The following is a 16,664-nucleotide window of genomic DNA, read 5'->3' as shown; positions in this document are numbered from 1 at the left end:
CGTGTAGATGAAGCACTAACAGGAGGCTTTACAATTTTCATTCTAGTGTCCTTCGTTTGGGAGAAAAATGCAAAGGTACAATACAGCTTTTCCTTGCCGATATCTCTCTTTTGCAAAGAGATAGGCATTGGAAAATTCAGGGCTATAACGTGTAGATGAAGCACTAACAGGAGGCTTTAAAATTTTCATTCTAGTGTCCTTCGTTTGGGAGAAAACTGCAAAGGTACAATACAGCTTTTCCTTGCCGATATCTCTCTTTTGCAAAGAGATAGGCATTGGAAAATTCATGGCTATAACGTGTAGATGAAGCACTAATAGGAGGTTTTAAAATTTTCATTCTAGTGTCCTTCGTTTGGGAGAAAAATGCAAAGGTACAATACAGCTTTTCCTTGCCGATATCTCTCTTTTGCAAAGAGATAGGCATTGGAAAATTCAGGGCTATAACGTGTAGATGAAGCACTGACAGGAGGCTTTAAAATTTTCATTCTAGTGTATTTCGTTTGGGAGAAAAATGCAAAGGTACAATACCGCTTTTCCTTGCCGATATCTCTCTTTTGCAAAGAGCTAGGCATTGGAAAATTCAGGGCTATAACGTGTAGATGAAGCACTAATAGGAGGCTTTAAAATTTTCAATCTAGTGTCCTTCGTTTGGGAGAAAAATGCAAAGGTACAATACAGCTTTTCCTTGCCAATATCTCTCTTTTGCAAAGAGCTAGGCATTGGAAAATTCAGGGCTATAACGTGTAGATGAAGCACTAACAGGAGGCTTTAAAATTTTCATTCTAGTGTCTTTCGTTTGGGAGAAAAATGCAAAGGTACAATACAGCTTTTCCTTGCCGATATCTCTCTTTTGCAAAGAGATAGGCATTGGAAAATTCTGGGCTATAACGTGTAGATGAAGCACTAACAGGAGGCTTTTAAATTTTCATTCTAGTGTCCTTCGTTTGGTAGAAAAATGCAAAGGTACAATACAGCTTTTCCTTGCCGATATCTCTCTTTTGCAAAGAGATAGGCATTGGAAAATTCAGGGCTATAACGTGTAGATGAAGCACTAACAGGAGGCTTTACAATTTTCATTCTAGTGTCTTTCGTTTGGGAGAAAAATGCAAAGGTACAATACAGTTTTTCCTTGCCGATATCTCTCTTTTGCAAAGAGATAGGCATTGGAAAATTCAGGGCTATAACGTGTAGATGAAGCACTAACAGGAGGCTTTAAACTTTTCATTCTAGTGTCCTTCGTTTGGGAGAAAAATGCAAAGGTACAATACAGCTTTTCCTTGCCAATATCTCTCTTTTGCAAAGAGCTAGGCATTGGAAAATTCAGGGCTATACCGTGTAGATGAAGCACTAACAGGAGGCTTTTAAATTTTCATTCTAGTGTCCTTCGTTTGGTAGAAAAATGCAAAGGTACAATACAGCTTTTCCTTGCCGATATCTCTCTTTTGCAAAGAGATAGGCATTGGAAAATTCAGGGCTATAACGTGTAGATGAAGCACTAACAGGAGGCTTTAAACTTTTCATTCTAGTGTCTTTCGTTTGGGAGAAAAATGCAAAGGTACAATACAGCTTTTCCTTGCCGATATCTCTCTTTTGCAAAGAGATAGGCATTGGAAAATTCTGGGCTATAACGTGTAGATGAAGCACTAACAGGAGGCTTTAAAATTTTCATTCTAGTGTCCTTCGTTTGGGAGAAAAATGCAAAGGTACAATACAGCTTTTCCTTGCCGATATCTCTCTTTTGCAAAGAGCTAGGCATTGGAAAATTCAGGGCTATAACGTGTAGATGAAGCACTAATAGGAGGCTTTAAAATTTTCAATCTAGTGTCCTTCGTTTGGGAGAAAAATGCAAAGGTACAATACAGGTTTTCCTTGCCAATATCTCTCTTTTGCAAAGAGCTAGGCATTGGAAAATTCAGGGCTATAACGTGTAGATGAAGAACTAACAGGAGGCTTTAAAATTTTCATTCTAGTGTCTTTCGTTTGGGAGAAAAATGCAAAGGTACAATACAGCATTTCCTTGCTGATATCTCTCTTTTGCAAAGAGATAGGCATTGGAAAATTAAGGGCTATAACGTGTAGATGAAGCACTAACAGGAGGCTTTAAAATTTTCATTCTAGTGTCTTTCGTTTGGGAGAAAAATGCAAAGGTACAATACCGCTTTTCCTTGCCGATATCTCTCTTTTGCAAAGAGCTAGGCATTGGAAAATTCAGGGCTATAACGTGTAGATGAAGCACTAACAGGAGGCTTTAAAATTTTCATTCTAGTGTCTTTCGTTTGGGAGAAAAATGCAAAGGTACAATACCGCTTTTCCTTGCCGATATCTCTCTTTTGCAAAGAGCTAGGCATTGGAAAATTCAGGGCTATAACGTGTAGATGAAGCACTAATAGGAGGCTTTAAAATTTTCAATCTAGTGTCCTTCGTTTGGGAGAAAAATGCAAAGGTACAATACAGCTTTTCCTTGCCAATATCTCTCTTTTGCAAAGAGCTAGGCATTGGAAAATTCAGGGCTATAACGTGTAGATGAAGCACTAACAGGAGGCTTTAAAATTTTCATTCTAGTGTCTTTCGTTTGGGAGAAAAATGCAAAAGTACAATGCTGCTTTTCCTTGCCAATATCTCTCTTTTGCAAAGAGATAAGCATTGGAAAATTCAGGGCTATAACGTGTAGATGAAGCACTAACAGGAGGCTTTAAAATTTCATTCTAGTGTCTTTCGTTTGGGAGAAAAATGCAAAGGTACAATACAGCTTTTCCTTGCCGATATCTCTCTTTTGCAAAGAGCTAGGCATTGGAAAATTCAGGGCTATAACGTGTAGATGAAGCACTAACAGGAAGCTTTACAATTTTCATTCTAGTGTCTTTCGTTTGGGAGAAAAATGCAAAGGTACAATACAGCATTTCCTTGCCGATATCTCTCTTTTGCAAAGAGATAGGCATTGGAAAATTAAGGGCTATAACGTGTAGATGAAGCACTAACAGGAGGCTTTAAAATTTTCATTCTAGTGTCTTTCGTTTGGGAGAAAAATGCAAAGGTACAATACCGCTTTTCCTTGCCGATATCTCTCTTTTGCAAAGAGCTAGGCATTGGAAAATTCAGGGCTATAACGTGTAGATGAAGCACTAACAGGAGGCTTTAAAATTTTCATTCTAGTGTCTTTCGTTTGGGAGAAAAATGCAAAGGTACAATACCGCTTTTCCTTGCTGATATCTCTCTTTTGCAAAGAGCTGCGCATTGTAAAATTCAGGGCTATGTCGTGTAGATGATGGCCTAACAGGAGGCTTTAAAATGTTCTTTCTAGTGTCCTTCGTTTGGGAGAAATAGGTGAAAAACCATCCCTACAAAGATGTTAATCCGATACTTGGCTTTGTGGACACTTTTTAGAGAACAAATTAGTTAGCATAAAAATAAAGCCAGAAAATGAAGAGCTGTTTAATCACTCAATTGGATTTTTCTGCCAGCATATTTCTTTTTCTCTGCAACCCACTGCTAAATTGTGCTTCCTAGCTGTTTTTATAAAATCACTGAATCAAATCTAACTCTGATTACATCAGAGAAGGCCAGGTACCCTACACCATAACAGGGGGTTTGAAATTTTGACTTGTCTACTTAAAGATCACCAAAATCTGATAACAAGGTCAATTAAGTCCCTGGGTGGGATTGAACCACCAACCTTTTGGTTAATAGCCTTACACACTAACTGATTGCGCCACAGCGACACTTTGCAAAAGTACATACTGACAAAGGCTAATAAGCATTCATCTAGAACGATTCCTAGAAACATTTTAAAAAGTCAATAATGTGGAGAGTTTTTGTAAGATGTTTCTTCCATCAACCAATGAAGAAACACATTGGTACTTTCCCATGACGAGTGAGTGCTTCAGGATCTCTTGCACTTACATGTGCAGCAGAGTACTGTAATGGAAGCATGCTGGGTCCATAACCCAGAGGTAGGCAGATTGAAACTATCCTCTGCTATATGCATTTATTTTTGTTAATTAAATTAATCCAAAACTGGGATTGATATTTTTGCTCTTTTATTTTTACTTAAAGTACAATAACTTTTACCATTTTAATTTGTTTTAATAGTATATTGACAGTATTGTTTTCTTTCAAAAATCCAATTAATTTTCTTTACCCGATTATTAAAATGGTAATTGACAAAAACAAACTACATTGTCACCAGAAGAGCAATACAAAATGTACAAGTGATATATTAAAATCATCTTTCCAGCTTGAATTTCAATGATGCATTGGGGCAACGATTTTGTGAGAAACATCTTCACCCTTAAATAAAGATTTTCTTAATTCCTTACCTGTGTGCTAATTAGATATCACCTTGTTTTCACATTAAACAGACTTCCACATGAGAAAACAGCAAAGATGCAGTGGCGTTAATGTTTCCTGGTGTCAACCTGTATTATTTCCGTAGATATTGAAATGAGGATGCATCTTGCTGCCTTTCCAATGAAGCAAGTTTAATTTAGTAATAGGTGAAAAAACATCCCTACAAAGATGTTAATCAGATACTTGGCTTTGTGGACACTTTTCAGAGAACAAATTTGTTATCATAAAAATAAAGCCAGAAAATGAAGAGCTGTTTAATCACTCAATTGGATTTTTCTGCCAGCATTTTTCTTTTTCTCTGCAACCCACTGCTAAATTGTGCTTCCTAGCTGTTTTTTTTATAAAATCACTTAATCAAATCTAACTCTGATTACATCAGAGAAGGCCAGGTACCCTACACCATAAGAGGGGGTTTGCAATTTTGACTTGTCTACTTAAATATCACCAAAATCTGATTACAAGGTCAATTACGTCCCTGGGTGGGATTGAACCACCAACCTTTTGATTAATAGCTGAACACACTAACCGATTGCGCCACAGAGACACTTTGCAAAAAGTACATACTGACAAAGATTAATAAGCATTCATCTAGAACGTTTCCTAGAAAAACTTTAAAAAGTCAATAATCTGGAGAGTTTTTGTAAGATGTTTCTTCCAGCAACCAATGAAGAAACACATTGGTACTTTCGCATGATGAGTGAGTGCTTCAGGATCTCTTGCACTTACATGTGCAGCAGAGTACTGTAATGGAAGCATGCTGGGCCCATAACCCAGAGGTAGGCAGATTGAAACTATCCTTTGCTATATGCATTTTTTTTTTGTTCATTAAAGTAATCCAAAACTGGGATTGATATTTTAGCTTTTATTTTTACTTAAAGTACAATAACTTTTACCATTTTAATTTGTTTTAGTGCAAAAGGCATATCAGCAGTCAGCACTAACTGGTGACATGCCATTTGTACAAGTAAGCCATGTGTGACTAATATATAAACATACTTTATTAAATAACACCTCAAACTATCATACCCTGGATTCAAACCTATAACCTGTTGAATTCTAATCAAACACCCTACCCATGGAGCTACTTGATCCTGCATCTTTTCTAACCTCCAAAAACAGATTCAGTTGCATTTTCCAGCGTGTTTTGTTTGCGCCTTTGCAAATGTCTTACATCGACAAACTTATTTAGTACTATTTTGCAAATAGGGTTACATTGTCGCAACATTGTGTTCCCTAATTGCTTGATTTTTTAAATGCAACAATTGATAAAGACACCTGATAATTGCTCTGTGGAGTCTTATTTTGTGTTTTGTGTTTAGTCTTTAGATCTGAATTTGAATGTACTTGTGAACTAACTTAATTTCCTACTTCTAAATTCATTCCTAAATTCACTACTTACATGAATCCTGTAGTTGGGCATTTTGGGACTTCGATTGTGGGCATTGTTTTGTGTCCAGACCAGCAGCAGGTGGTGTGCATTTGCTGGAAAGGCATCGAAGACCTCCGATATGCTGCATCTCCTGATGTGTGTCTCCCTCAAGTGGCTGTCAGCAAATGCCTGCTAGACACCCCATTCCAAGCTGATTGTGACATCATGGAACATGCATCATAGAACAGGCATGCTAAAACATGGGTCTTCAACCTGCGACCCTCCAGCTGCTGTGGAACTACACATCCCAGCATGCCCTGCCTCAGTTTTAGCATACCTTAATAGCAAAACTGTGGCAGGGCATGCTGGGATGTGTAGTTTCACAGCAGCTGGAGGGCCACAGGATGAAGACCCATGTGCTAGAGCCAAGCCGCAGGTACATTGAATGCTAGCAAGCTGAATATTTAAATCCTTTTTGTTCCGCAGCATTCCAATGCGGAAGATTCCATGGAACCAGAGATCCTTCCATTGAGAAGGACATGCTGCCTGGATGACTACACTGTGCAAATTAAATCACGGAGCCAGTTGGCTTGTGGGTGGCTCTGGTGACTGGGTGGTTGGGTGGGTGGTGTGTCGGAAGTGGAGCGCATGCAAATGATTGTGTATCATCCAGCTAGTGAGAGAGAAAACTCATGCAGGAGTGTGCCTGCTTGTCAGTGGGTTATGCACCTTGCCAGACGTTAAATCTACATAGAGCAGCTGGAGGGGACAAGAGCAGGTTTGCAAAATATAGATAGAAGAGCATATATGCTGGCGCATTCTCCATGATTGTGTCAGCTTATGTTTTGGTGCACTGCACTTTCCTCCACTAAGTTTTAGCCATTTTTGTTAAGCTCAAGTGTAGTTGCTTCTCGGCCTTTTGGCTGTGATCTTGTATCGTGGTTGAAGGGTCTGCTGGAGGGAGGGATTGTTTTCTTCATTGGCGAAAGACCAAAGATATTCCAGGATGGAAGGCTTGGGAACACTATCTGTTTTTCAGTTGTGGAAGAGCACAGAGGTCGGATTGGACTACATTCTATAGTAAAGGATATCTTTCTATTTATTGACCCTCCCCTTATATGTGTCTGTGTTACAATAAAGCTTCGGTTTTGTGAATCCCTCACCCTCTTACACTCCACACCCATAGCCTTATTAACTGTTGTATTATTGTATAGTTTAAATGTATAGTGCAGTTCATGATTTATAGTGTAGGCTGGCCTGTGCTGTAGTTCTGGAACTGTACTATACCGTCAGCATTTGTATTGTGTTTTGGCTGTGCTGCAACACTGTACTTATGTGTGTAATGTTTATGTATGTTTTTTTAATGTCAATAAAAACTGCTTTTTCAAGCCAATATCTGAAAACAATCAATGTTTATCTTTGATGGCAATAAAAGTGGTATGATATTTGATGCTTTTGAAAGGCAATATCTGATATGTCCCCTATCTGGGAACCATATATTAAATGGCTTTTCAGAAAAGGGAGATGGGAGAAGAGCTTTCAGTACTTGTAGGACCGATGCACATAAAGAAGCAAAAAAACATACATAAACATTACACACATAAGTACCGCGTTGCGGCAATGCCAAAACACAATAGAAATGCTGACGGTATAGTACAGTTCAAGAACTACAGCACAGGCCAGCCTACACTATAAATCATGAACTGCACTATACATTTAAACTGTACAATAATACAACAGTTAATAAGGCTATGGGTGTGGAGTGTAAGAGGGTGAGGGAATCACAAGCCCGAAGCTTTATTGAAAGACTGACACATATAAGGGGAGGATTAATAAATAGAAAGACATCCTTTACTATAGAATGTAGTCCAATCCGGTCTTTCAACTCTTCCACAATTGAAAAACGGATAGTGTTCCCAAGCCTTCCATCCTGGAATATCTTTGGTCTTTCGCCAATGAAGAAAGCAATCCCTCCCTCCAGCAGACCCTTCAACCACAATACAAGATCACAGCCAAAAGGCCGAGAAGCAACTACACTTGAGCTTAACAAAAATGGCTAAAACTTAGTGGAGGAAAGTGCAAAATGGCTAAAACTTAGTGGAGGAAAGTGCAGTGCACCAAAACATAAGCTGACACAATCATGGAGAATGCGCCAGCATATATGCTCTTCTATCTATATTTTGCAAACCTGCTCTTGTCCCCTCCAGCTGCTCTATGTAGATTTAACGTCTGGCAAGGTGCATAACCCACTGACAAGCAGGCACACTCCTGCATGAGTTTTCACTCTCACTAGCTGGATGATACACAATCATTTGCATGTGCTCCACCTCCGACACACCACCCACCCAACCACCCAGTCACCAGAGCCACCCACAAACCAACTGGCTCCGTGATTTAATTTGCACAGTGTAGTCATCCAGGCAGCATGTCCTTCTCAATGGAAGGATCTCTGGTTCCATGGAATCTTCCGCATTGGAATGCTGCGGAACAAAAAGGATTTAAATATTCAGCTTGCTAGCATTCAATGTACCTGCGGCTTGGCTCTAGCACATGGGTCTTCATCCTGTGGCCCTCCAGCTGCTGTGAAACTACACATCCCAGCATGCCCTGCCACAGTTTTGCTATAAGGTATGCTAAAACTGAGGCAGGGCATGCTGGGATGTGTAGTTCCACAGCAGCTGGAGGGTCGCAGGTTGAAGACCAATGTTTTAGCATGCCTGTTCTATGATGCATGTTCCGTGATGTCACAATCAGCTTGGAATGGGGTGTCTAGCAGGCATTTGCTGACAGCCACTTGAGGGAGACACACATCAGGAGATGCAGCATATCGGAGGTCTTCGATGCCTTTCCAGCAAATGCACACCACCTGCTGCTGGTCTGGACACAAAACAATGCCCACAATCGAAGTCCCAAAATGCCCAACTACAGGATTCATGTAAGTAGTGAATTTAGGAATGAATTTAGAAGTAGGAAATTAAGTTAGTTCACAAGTACATTCAAATTCAGATCTAAAGTCTAGGTAGGCCTCACGTCCTGGCAGCCGCCAGCATTTAAAAATGCCTTGATTAGAGGTACGGAATTAAATGTAGATAAGAAGTAGACACAAAATAAGACTCCGCAGAGCAGTTATCAGGTGTTTTTATCAATTGTTGCATTTAAAAAATCAAGCAATTAGGGAACACAATGTTGCAACAATGTAACCCTATTTGCAAAATAGTACTAAATAAGTTTGTCGATGTAAGACATTTGCAAAGGCGCATCCAAAACACGCTGGAAAATGCAACTGAATCTGTTTTTGGAGGCTAGAATAGGAAATGTGCATCGGTCCTACAAGTACTGAAAGCTCTTCTCCCATCTCCCTTTTCTGAAAAGCCATTTAATATATGGTTCCCAGATAGGGGACATATCAGATATTGCCTTTCAAAAGCAGCAAATATCATACCACTTCTATTGCCATCAAAGATAAACATTGATTGTTTTCAGATATTGGATTGAAAAAGCAGTCTTTATTGACATAAAGAAGCAAAAAAACATACATAAACATTACACACATAAGTACTGTGTTGCAGCACAGCCAAAACACAATACAAATGCTGTCGGTATAGTACAGTTCAAGAACTACAGCACAGGTCAGCCTACACTATAAATCATGAACTGCACTATACATTTAAACAATACAATAGTTAATAAGGCTATGGGTGTGGAGTGTAAGAGGGTGACGGAATCACAAGCCCAAAGCTTTATTGAAAGACAGACACATATAAAGGGAGGATTAATAAATACAAAGATACCCTTTACTATAGAATGTAGTCCAATCCGGTCTTTCAACTCTTCCACAACTGAAAAACGGATAGTGTTCCCAAGCCTTCCATCCTGGAATATCTTCAGTCTCTCGCCAATGAAGAAAACAATCCCTCCAGCAGACTCTTCAACCACAATACAATATCACAGCCAAAAGAGCGAGAAGCAACTACACTTGCGTTTAAACAAAATGGCTAAAACTTAGTGGAGGAAAGTGCAGTGCACCAAAACATAAGCTGACACAATCATGGAGAATGCGCCAGCATATATGCTCTTCTGTCTATATTTTCCAAACCTGCTCTTGTCCCCTCCAGTTGCTCCATGTAGATTTGACGTCTGGCAAGGTGCATAACTCACTGACAAGCAGGAACACTCCTACATGAGTTTTCTCTCTCACTAGCTGGATGATACACATTCATTTGCATGTGCTCCACCTCCGACACACCGCCCACCCAACCACCCAGTCACCAGAGCCACCCACAAGCCAACTGGCTCCGTGATTTAATTTGCACAGTGCAGTCATCCAGGCAGCATGTCCTTCTCAATGGAATAATCTCTGGTTCCATGGAATCTTCCGCATTGGAATGCTGCGGAACAAAAAGGATTTAAACATTCAGCTTGCTAGCATTCAATGTACCTGCGGTTTGGTTCTAGCACATGGGTCTTCATCCTGTGGCCCTCCAGCTGCTGTGAAACTACACATCCCAGCATGCCCTGCCACAGTTTTGCTATTAAGGTATGCTAAAACTGAGGCAGGGCATGCTGGGATATGTAGTTCCACAGCAGCTGGAGGGTCGCAGGTTGAAGACCCATGTTCTAGCATGCCTGTTCTATGATGCATGTTCCGTGATGTCACAATCAGCTTGGAATGGGGTGTCTAGCATGCATTTGCTGACAGCCACTTGAGGCAGACACACATCAGGAGATGCAGCATATCGGAGGTCTTCGATGCCTTTCCAGCAAATGCACACCACCAGCTGCTGGTCTGGACACAAAACAATGCCCACAATTGAAGGCTCAAAATGCCCAACTACAGGATTAATGTAAGTAGTGAATTTAGGAATGAATTTAGAAGTAGGAAATTAAGTTAGTTCACAAGTACATTCAAATTCAGATCTAAAGACTAGGTAGGCCTCACGTCCTGGCAGCACCCAGCATTTAAAAATGCCTTGATTATAGGTAGGGAATTAAATGTAGATAAGAAGTAGACACAAAAGAAGACTCCACAGAGCAATTATCAGGTGTCTTTATCAATTTTTGCATTTAAAAAATCAAGCAATTAGGGAACACAATGTTGCGACAATGTAACCCTATTTGCAAAATAGTACTAAATAAGTTTGTCGATGTAAGACATTTGCAAAGGCGCAAACAAAACACGCTGGAAAATGCAACTGAATCTGTTTTTGGAGGTTAGAATAGATGCAGGATCAAGTAGCTCAATGGGTAGGGTGTTTGATTAGAATTTAACAGGTTTTAGGTTTGAATCCTGGGTATGATAGTTTGAGGTGTTATTTAATAAAGTATGTTTATATATTAGTCACACATGGCTTACTTGTACAAATGGCATGTCACCAGTTAGTGCTGACTGCTGATATGCCATTTACACAAACATGCCATGTGTGACTGTATATGCATTTAAGGAGGGCACCCCTGCAATACCACAAACCATTGAGTGTCAAGTATACTAGATATATCTTCATATCTCATGTGCTTTCTCTGAGACCAATCTTGTTATGCCCCTTCCCCACAAGGCATGCGCCTTTTGTCCATATTGCAAAAATGGGGGGGAGGGCATATAATTCTCTGTCACAGGGCACCAAAAAGTCTAGTTATGGCTCTGGTATGCATTATGTAATCTGGCAGACCATCTCTCCAACACTGGCTGGTTGGAATAGAAATCCGGTTATCTATGTGAGCAAATGACCATCAACGATTTACTCTCAAACACTAAAAAATGGACAAAAATGGTCCCCTAAACAAATTGGTTAAATTTTGGGTTTAACCAATTTGTGTAATGACCATTTTTGACCACTTTTCTAGTGTTTGGGAGCAAATGGTTAATTGACATTTGCTCCTATACATTACCAGATTTTCATTCCAACCATCCAGACTGGATAGATAGCCTGACAGATAATTGTGTAGTGTACGCCCAGGATAACTGTTAGTCATGCTTTATTTTATGGCGGCACATAAATGGGTGGACAGATCCAGGGCAAGCACTGCCCACTCATGCATAGTTGTCAACTGATGTGAAGTTCCAGGGGGCAATCTCAGTTATAAAGGGAAGTATCTGGAAATTGTCCCTAGTTAAAAAAAAAAAAAAAATTTGATCAACTCCATTTATTTAGTATGATATCCCAGGTGATAGGATGCCGGCAGTCAGAACAACATACTTTATTAAATAACACATCTCAAACTACCATACCCAGGATTCAAACCTATAACCTGTTGAACTCTAATCAAACACATTACCTATTGAGCTATTTGATCCTGCATAAAAATTGTGAACATTATATGAAGCTATTGGTACTTTGCAAAAAAAAAGAATCAGCATTACAATGCAGCAGATCCATGCAGTTTGCAGCCACACACTACATGTATCTGCTCAGCCACAATGCTGATTATTTCTTCACAAAGTACAAGGTGAGCTCCAAACAGAATTCTCTAGCTTAGAATTATACCTTTCTTTGCCAAACCTAGAAGTCGGGCCCCCCACCCTGGGATCCCCCAGAGGGAGGCCTGCACCGTCATGCGGCAGGCTTGTCCGTTTTGGAAGCAGGCTGATGGGCAGCCCAGGATTGCTTCAGTCTGGGCTTGGCAGGTCTGGAAACATGAGCTTGCTTTGGGTATGCCTGACCTTGGGTACGCTTTACCTGGAGGATGAAAGGGCCAAGAAAAGTACTTTTAGCCTTCTGCGTGGTAGGAGTCATACTAGGTAGGCAAGCTGTTTTAGCAGTAGCCAGATCAGCTACAATCTTATTGAGGTCTTCTCCAAAAGGAGATTCAACTGAGGCAGCACAAGGGAACTCTCATCTGGGGACAACAACTGCAGGGAGAACACATATTTTCAGATGAACATGGTAGGGCAGAAGGCTGCCTAATACTGAAGCACCCCCAAACAACAAATCAAATGCAACTTACTTGACAGAGATGTGCCTGAGCAACGGCCCTCCCCAGCCCTATCCCAAATCATACTTATTTTGCATAGGAGATACCATGGTCATGAAGATTGTTCTCCCAGGGTTAGGTTCATTCATTGCATTCTGGGTATGCTGACCCCTGTGATTTCCCCAAATGTGGGAAACTCGACTGCATTATTTGTGGTAGTGGGGGACTGTATTTGTGCTTTCCTCTGGTCAGCTCTGGTAAAATTCAGATTTCTTTGTCTCAGATCTTCCTCTAGCCTTGTTCTTCTTTCGAGAGTTCCCTTGTGCTGCCTCAGTTGGATCTCCTTCACTTGACAGGGGGGTGCCCGAGCAGCGACCCTCCCCAGCTCTAGCCCAACTCCTACTTACCTGCCAGGTGAGATACTATGATCATGAAGTTGCTTCTCCCAGGGCAAGGCTCACCCATTGCACTCTGGGTGTGCTGCCCCTGCGATTTCCCCAAATGTGGGAAACTTGACTGCATAATTTGAGTTTTCCCTGGTCGGCTCTCATGTAATTCAGATCTCTTTGTCTCAGGTCTCTCTCCAGCCTAGTTTGCTGTCTGGTTCCACTTCTTTTTTCTTGAGCCCCTCCCTTCTATACCCTTGTGCACTATCCTGACTTCTCCTCCCCTCTGCTTACTTTGTTCCTCCCAATGCACAATGCAAACTACGGGTAGTGCTGCAGGGCCCACACCCTTTTACTTGCTTTACAGAGCAGCTCTGGAGCTGTTACAGTGCCCAGCTGCTGCAAGAAATCAGCTTGAATGCTTCAGGGGCTGGGGAATGGCCAACATGAGCCCCACACTGAAGGAGGGTGGGGGTGCTTAATGCGAACTAGGGGTCATCCAAGCACCACAAAAGGCCTCCATGCCCTGCACGCTCCTTTTCTCTTTTCATATGCAGACAAGGGTTGAAGCCAACTTTGACCCACTGCTTGGATGACATCACCATATTCAAATCCATCTGCTGCAGGCCATCCCCCAGGAATGCTTGCACTAGTTGTTGCATTTGGTTTGTTGTTTGGGGGTGCTTCAGTATTAGGCAGCCTTCTGCCACCCCATGTTCATCTGAAAATATGTGTTCTCCCTGCAGTTGTTGTCCCCAGATGAGAGTTCCCTTGTGCTGCCTCAGTTGAATCTCCTTTACTTGACAGAGATGTGCCTGAGCAGCGGCCCTCCCCAGCCCTATCCCAAATCATACTTATTTTGCATAGGAGATACTATTGTCATGAAGATTGTTTTCCCAGGGTGAGGTTCATTCATTGCATTCTGGGTATGCTGACCCCTGTGATTTCCCCAAATGTGGGAAACTCGACTGCATTATTTGTGGTAGTGGTGGACTGTGTTTGTGCTTTCCTCTGGTCAGCTCTGGTAAAGTCAGATTTCTTTGTCTCAGATCTTCCTCTAGCCTTGTTCTTCTTTTGAGAGTTCCCTTGTGCTGCCTCAGTTGGATCTCCTTCACTTGAAAGGTAGTGCCCGAGCAGCGACCCTCCCCAGCTCTAGCCCAACTCCTACTAACCTGCCAGGTGAGATACTATGATCATGAAGGTGCTTCTCCCAGGGCAAGGCTCACCCATTGCACTCTGGGTGTGCTGCCCCTTGCGATTTCCCCAAATGTGGGAAACTTGACTGCATAATTTGTGTTTCCCCTGGACGGCTCTCGTATAATTCAGATCTCTTTGTCTCAGGTCTCTCTCCAGCCTAGTATGCTGTCTGTTTCCACTTCTCTTTTCTTGAGCCCCTCCCTTCTATAACCTTGTGCACTATCCTGACTTCTCCTCCCGTCTGCTTACTTTGTGCCTTCCAATGCACAATGCAAACTACAGGTAGTGCTGCAGGGCCCACACCCTTTTACTTGCCTTACAGAGCAGCTCTGGAGCTGTTACAGTACCCAGCTGCTGCAAGAAATCAGCTTGAATGCTTCAGGGGCTGGGGCATGGCCAACATGAGCCCCACACCGAAGGAGGGTGGGGGTGTTTAATGCGAACTAGGGGTCATCCAAGCGTCGCAAAAGGCCGCCATGCCCTGCATATCCCTTTTCTCTTTTCATAAGCAGACGAGGGTTGAAGCCAACTTTGACCCACTGCTTGGATGACATCACTTGCTGCCTTTCCAATGAAGCAAGTTTAATTTAGTAATAGGTGAAAAACCATCCCTACAAAGGTGTTAATCAGATACTTGGCTTTGTGGACACTTTTCAGAGAACAAATTAGTTAGCATAAAAATAAAGCCAGAAAATGAAGAGCTGTTTAATCACTCAATTGGATTTTTCTGCAAGCGTATTTCTTTTTCTCTGCAACCCACTGCTAAGTTGTGCTTCCTAGCTGTTCTTTTATAAAATCACTTAATCAAATCTAACTCTGATTACATCAGAGAAGGCCAGGTACCCTACACCATAAGAGGGGGTTTGAAATTTTGACTTGTCTACTTAAAGATCACCAAAATCTGATGACAAGGTCAATAACATCCCTGGGTGGTATTGAACCACCAACCCTTTGGTTAATAACCAAACACACTAACCGATTGCACCACCGAGACACTTTGCAAAAGTACATACTGACAAAGGTTAATAAGCATTCATCTAGAACGTTTCCTAGAAAACTTTAAAAAGTCAATAATCTGGAGAGTTTTTGTAAGATGTTTCTTCCATCAACCAATGAAGAAACGCATTGGTACTTTCCCATGATGAGTGAGTGCTTCAGGATCTCTTGCACTTACATGTGCAGCAGAGTACTGCAATGGAAGCATGCTGGGCCCCTTAACCCAGAGGTAGGCAGATTGAAACTATCCTCTGCTATATGCATTTTTTTTTTGTTAATTAAAGTAATCCAAAACTGGGATTGATATTTTTGCTCTTTTATTTTTACTTAAAGTACAATAACTTTTACCATTTTAATTTGTTTTAATAGTATATTGACAGTATTGTTTTCTTTCAAAAATCCACTTAATTTTCTTTACCCTATTATTAAAATGGTAATTGACAAAAACAAACTACATTGTCACCAGAAGAGCAATACAAAATGTACAAGTGATATATTAAAATCATCTTTCCAGCTTGAATTTCAATGATGCATTGGGGCAACGATTTTGTGAGAAACATCTTCACCCTTAAATAAAGATTTTCTTAATTCCTTACCTGTGTGCTAATTAGATATCACCTTGTTTTCACATTAAACAGACTTCCACATGAGAAAGCAGCAAGGATGCAGTGGCGTTAATGTTTCCTGGTGTCAACCTGTATTATTTCAGTAGATATTGAAATGAGGATGCATCTTGCTGCCTTTCCAATGAAGCAAGTTTAATTTAGTAATAGGTGAAAAACCATCCCTACAAAGATGTTAATCAGATACTTGGCTTTGTGGACACTTTTCAGAGAACAAATTTGTTAGCATAAAAATAAAGCCAGAAAATGAAGAGCTGTTTAATCACTCAATTTGATTTTTTTGCCAGCATATTTCTTTTTCTCTGCAAACCACTGCTAAATTGTGCTTCCTAGCTGTTTTTATAAAATCACTGAATCAAATCTAACTCTGATTACATCAGAGAAGGCCAGGTACCCTACACCATAACAGGGGTTTTTGAAATTTTGACTTGTCTACTTAAAGATCACCAAAATCTGATAACAAGGTCAATTACATCCCTGGGTGGGATTGAACCACCAACCTTTTGGTTAATAGCTGTACAAACTAACTGATTGCGCCACAGCGACACTTTGCAAAAGTACATACTGACAAAGGCTAATAAGCATTCATCTAGAACGTTTCCTAGAAAAACTTTAAATAGTCAATAATCTGGAGAGTTTTTGTAAGATGTTTCTTCCATCAACCAATGAAGAAACACATTGGTACTTTCCCATGATGAGTGAGTGCTTCAGGATCTCTTGCAATTACATGTGCAGCAGAGTACTGTAATGGAAGCATGCTGGGTCCATAGCCCAGAGGTAGGCAGATTGAAACTATCCTCTGCTATATGCGTTTTTTTTTGTTAATTAAAGTAATCC

The 16,664-nt window shown here is 40.8% G+C and overlaps 4 non-coding genes across 4 annotated transcripts; all 4 read left to right on the top strand.

The window, feature by feature from the left end:
* Window positions 1-12,708: 12,708 nt before the first annotated feature.
* LOC135013654 (U1 spliceosomal RNA) lies at window positions 12,709-12,872 on the top strand. The gene has a single exon (XR_010212305.1). It is a non-coding gene; the product is annotated as a U1 spliceosomal RNA (small nuclear RNA).
* Window positions 12,873-13,024: 152 nt separating this feature from the next.
* On the top strand, window positions 13,025-13,187 carry LOC135013544 (U1 spliceosomal RNA). Its single transcript, XR_010212214.1, has one exon. It is a non-coding gene; the product is annotated as a U1 spliceosomal RNA (small nuclear RNA).
* A 674-nt stretch (window positions 13,188-13,861) lies between these two features.
* On the top strand, window positions 13,862-14,025 carry LOC135013367 (U1 spliceosomal RNA). Its single transcript, XR_010212046.1, has one exon. It is a non-coding gene; the product is annotated as a U1 spliceosomal RNA (small nuclear RNA).
* Window positions 14,026-14,175: 150 nt separating this feature from the next.
* On the top strand, window positions 14,176-14,339 carry LOC135013450 (U1 spliceosomal RNA). Its single transcript, XR_010212121.1, has one exon. It is a non-coding gene; the product is annotated as a U1 spliceosomal RNA (small nuclear RNA).
* The last annotated feature ends 2,325 nt before the right edge of the window (window positions 14,340-16,664 follow it).

Source organism: Pseudophryne corroboree, unplaced genomic scaffold (assembly GCF_028390025.1).
Source record: "Pseudophryne corroboree isolate aPseCor3 unplaced genomic scaffold, aPseCor3.hap2 scaffold_271, whole genome shotgun sequence".
In the NCBI taxonomy this organism is placed as follows: Eukaryota; Metazoa; Chordata; class Amphibia; order Anura; family Myobatrachidae; genus Pseudophryne; species Pseudophryne corroboree.
This window is presented reverse-complemented; position numbering and strand designations above follow the sequence as displayed.